Raw genomic sequence first — 5,000 nt, forward strand, 5'->3', positions numbered from 1 at the left:
TAACGCCAATTTTCTTATTGTTTGTTTATAGTCTTTTGTACCTGTGGCTTATCTCAGTGTACAAACACAGCCATGTATTGCAAATAGTACCTTCACATTATGTGGTGAGGTTCAAAGTGTATAAACTAATCTGTTTCTCTGTTAGAAATAAGAGGTTTTGGTTATAGAATCTGGAAAAGTTTATGATGATATCAACTTGCTTTCTTTTATATTCAGTTTCACTGATTTTTCTGTTGCTTTAACTTGAATCTAGACTTGGCGAGAGTTTTAAACTTAATGTAGACTGAGATTTTTAAGCTTAATCTAGACTTGATGAGAGTTTTTACTTAATCTAGACTTAGTGAAGTTTACATTCCAATATTCCAGAGTACCTGTGGCTGAGAAAAGTAGTAAGACTGCTCTCGCTCCAGCTGAAATCACTTTGAGCGAAATGTTCCTGTAGACCTATAACCTCTGCGATTTAAAACGCCTGCTTTTCAGGTCAGTGTAGAAACCTCTGCCACGTGGTCATTAACTGCACGAGCACCACTTGGCTCAGGATGGCGGAAAGCAACGCATCGCGATGCCTCATCTCTGTGACCTACTTTGGCCATTTGGAGCTGCAAGAACCAGGCCAAGGGATCTCCTCTGCCACGACTTTCTACTGGTTCAGTAAGTTGAGGATAACCACCAGATTTTTTAACTCCTTCCTTAGACCTAAATGCCTCGTGATGTAGCAATAACGCATCTGTCAATGCACACTCTCTTTTCATTAGCTGTGTTTTCCCTTTCAGAGTCGATTTCACTCAGGGTCGGCCAATACGATTTCTACAAGGTGTATTGCCCGGGGCATAGGAACTTCTCTGCAGCTCTGAACACCTGCAAGGCTGAAGGAGGGCAGCTGGCTACTCTGGAAACCACCCCAAAGCGTAATGAAGTGACGGCTATCCTCTATCAGGGTGGTAAGTCCCTGCTTGAGGAAGCTCTGTAACACCTGCACTAGGCCACCTCTTTCCATGCTTACTCTGCGGAAATAAGCCAATCTCAGATTGCTTGCAGAAGAGGCGACTGTTTCTAGCAACTCTTGGCTCTTCTGGCATGGCTGTTAGACTATGGAGCACAGTTTATTGCTTTTTAGACTCATTTGAACGCCATACTGTTACATTTTTTCCTGAACCGTTTTTGTAGTCTGCCATTATAGGGGGTTAACCAATATAGGCCTCAGCTATTTCTGGAGGGAACGCAGTCTTCAGCATTGCTTATCCGAACGTCCGTTAACCATAATTTGATGATGCAAAATTCCCAGAAGTATAAATACAACCTGTCCTTCAAACTACACTCGTTTTTCGTGTAAATCAAAGCTCACAAAACATTTCTTTCGGACAGGTGGATCGAGATACTGGATCGGACTCTACCGAGAGGACTCTGCAGCAAATCCAGTGTGGATGAATGTCAATGGTAGGTACAATTACTTTAAGATATCAAACAAAACTGGAACATTAACTCGTTCGCTTTTGTGCGTACAGTACGTAGGAAAAAACTACAGCACGAAACAACATTGGAACATGGTTCGCAGCTCTGAGCACGTACCACGTGACCAACCTGCGTTACTCTTTTCAAACTCCGGTGATGCTAATATCAATACGCAAATTTATGGACTGAAACTCAGACTGTTTCCATCTTTTTTTCCCCCCTCACAGGAAACAAGTCGGTGACCTCAGGCACCATAACTGGGAGTGGGAGTGAAAACTGTTATTCATTGTATAAAGGTGCATCCTGGATTGTTGAGGACCACATCTGTAACAATGACGTGTGCTTTGTGTGTGAAAGAAACTTCTATTAGTCCGAAGGTAAGTCCCTCTCTCTCTTTCTCTCTCTCTCCTGTGCTGGGATGATACTGCTCTTTAGCAGCCAAGATTTTGTCGGTGCCACCAGAACCTGAGCCTTCTCAACCTCCAAGCCTCAGGAGGTTATCGAACGATGCCTCACCACAAGAGGAGTTTTGGTCACAGCAGCCAAAGTCTCAAGGCGTATAGCACTTTCCTCTGTTCCTCTAACTCTCAAGGAAGCTGATCTGCTCTGAACAAGTGCCTGAAAGCAGAGCTGTATAGCAGATCTGCTATACTTACAGCTCTGCTTTCAGGCACTTGTTCAGAAGAGCATCCACCTCGCTGTGGGTTGTATCTCTGAGACTTAGACAGCTGGCTAGCAAGTTCTGTGCCCTTTCCAGCCAAGCATCCCATACTGAGAACTGGAAGAGCACAGAAAACTTCCCTTAAACCTCAAGCGCGCAGCTATATTTTGTGATTTACTCCACATAGGCTGAAACAGGGGAGGATGTGCACCTTGATGCCCCTACAGTCAGAGGTGCTATGATCTATACCACCATTTCCTGAGCTGCATGAGGAAGGGAAGGGAAAATAGGAAGAAATCTCTATTATAAGCTCTAACCTGGTAAGGCCAAAGGTTACATTATATCAGGTTAGGTCATGAAATCTGGGGGCTGCTTCCACACCTCTAGCTTTTGTTTTCAAACAACCAATTCTCTGCTTTAACTTCATCCCTGAAGGAAATTGATGAAGATTTCTGTAACTTAACTGTTTCAGAAAAAAGACAAAGAAGTGAAAAGGCTTTGGGTAAATAATTATTTAAGCGCAAAAGGGATAACAGACGATGTAGAGGCATTCAGAGAGGCGAAAACTTTGACAGATTTTAATAAAGGTGATCTCTCCTATCGTTGCAGGAGTTTTCAATATGCAAAATGCCAGAAATTGTGTTCTAATCTAGTGCTAGTTTTAGTGCTTTTTTTCAGATAGACGTATTGCATTATTATTTTTAACACAGTGTCACCTTTCTCTCTCTCTCTCCCCCTCTAGAACCACCTGTGTGATGCTGTCACAACCTAGACCCATGCTGCTATTAACCTAGAACCCAACTGTGATGCTGTAACAACCTAGACCCCTCTGCTATTACCCAGAACCCAACTGTGGTGCTGCTATTAACCTAGAACCCAGCTGTGATGCTGATTTCTACCGGAAACCATCTGTCTCATTGTCTTGCTCAATAAGTGTCGACTTAATAGTGTTGTTTTAATTCAGAATTGAGTGTGTTGTCCCACGACTTAACTTCATACTGTTTGTTTCAGTTCATGATTGAATTCAGGGCTACATTTTTTTTTACTGCAACTACAATAGTGTGTTTGAGTTTGTGTGTGTGTGTGAGTTTGTCTAAAGCTAACTGCAGTTTTGTGTGAATTATAATAGTGTTTTCACTGTGTGATCGTGTCACTAGAGTTTTTAACAGTCTGGGTGTGTGTTTGTGTGTGTTTTATTTCCAGTTAGTTACAGAGTGGCTCTCATCCTAAGCTATATATAATCTCTGATCCTTATTTCACTATAATTTCATTTTTAAAACGCGTGCCATCACCCTGGTTTATGACTAGGCCTAGTACTGTGTGACCTCTCCTTAAACAAATGAACAGTTTTATTTCTAGTCATATAGAGTTGTCGTTACCTAGAATTAAATGTATACCATATTTTAAATCAAATCTAAAGCAATTGCGTGGTATTGCCAAGCACTGGTTTGTTCCCATGACAAGCAAAGGTTGTAGTATAGGCCTACATGTTCAGTTTTACAAGCTATTAGTCTTTATTAAAAGAATGTACTATACATTAATCAATGGTTGATAAAACATAACTGGATGTTTGTGTACATTTGATTTTAATGTGACAATATACACATGCATACATTTTTAAAAAATAAATAACTATATAAAACTATAAGTGCTTTTGATTATCTTGTATGTTCTATTCCTAGCTGTGCGTGTGTGTGTGTGTGTGTGTGAGAGAGAGAGAGAGAGAGAGAGAGAGAGAGAGAGAGAGAGAGAGTTATTTTTAAAATCCTGAACTTAATTGAAATATATAAACACTAGATTTGAAGTAACTGTACTACATATATATATTTTCTCTGATACATGATGTGTGCTTTAGAGCGACAGATGATGAAGAAGCCTACGGTTGCTGCTTGCCAGTTTTCATTCTCCTCAGAAAAAGTTGGATTTTGTTATCTAAATAAATAATTGAAAAACGTCATATTTATTCAATAAATATTATATGCAAATGTCGGCGAACGTAAGCGGACTTTAGGGAACGTCGGCGAATATCAGTGAACGTAATGAGTGAACTCTAGTGAACGTATACGAACGTGAGAGGAAGGGAAGAGATAAATAATAATAATAATAATAATAATAATAATACTGTTAAAAAGAATGGCAGAATTAAGAGAGTTGATTTTATATATTGTTTTTTCTATTTTCCTTACAATTCGCTTCTCAGGATCAGCGATGTTTCTGAGTAACTGACCAACTATTCATATTGGGAATTTTCAAAAATCATAAATGCTGAAGGTAACTCTTTTATTGGAAACAGGATATCAGGTCCAGGTCAAGCAGGGGTCGTCGTCAGTGCTGGTATTATTCCGTAGGCGTAGTTCAGTTCGGGGCCGGGTTCGTCTTCAGTTTAAGGGCTGGTATTGGTGGGCTGGTATAGCTGGTATATCTGGTATTACGTAACGTTTCGACCTTCTCGCAGGTCATCCTCGGGACGAGTCGTTTGAAGAGACTGTAGCAAGAAAGTCTGTGGGGTCGGTAATTTATAGCGGCTCGGACCTAGAGTTGCATTCTCATTGGTCGGGCCGGTCTTGGACGAAGTCGTGGATCTCGCCTTGAAGGTCTCGGGGATTCTCTCGTGCGAGCGCCACAGTAGTGTGCCTGGGGATGAACGACAGGAATTCCGTCCGTAGCAGGAATCCTGTCATCCCGTGGGGGCTCTGATTATCTGGTATTGTCGGGGGGTCCGTTCGCTGCTCGTCGGGCGGCGGTGGGAAGGAGAAACGTTTCTTGGGTGGTGTTAAGATTTGGTTTCTCCTTGCCCTCCATATAGGCAAGGAGAAACCAAATCTTAACATCACCCAAGAAACGTTTCTCCTTCCCACCGCCGCCCGGAGAGCAGCAAACGACCCCC

At 41.7% G+C, this 5,000-nt stretch overlaps 1 protein-coding gene across 1 annotated transcript in view; it reads left to right on the forward strand.

Annotated features, from left to right (window-relative positions):
* LOC135204675 (uncharacterized) overlaps positions 1-5,000 on the forward strand; it is a 283,920-nt gene that overhangs the window by 109,729 nt on the left and 169,191 nt on the right. The gene's annotated exons all lie outside the window — the stretch shown is intronic.

Source organism: Macrobrachium nipponense, chromosome 47 (assembly GCF_015104395.2).
Source record: "Macrobrachium nipponense isolate FS-2020 chromosome 47, ASM1510439v2, whole genome shotgun sequence".
NCBI lineage: Eukaryota > Metazoa > Arthropoda > Malacostraca > Decapoda > Palaemonidae > Macrobrachium > Macrobrachium nipponense.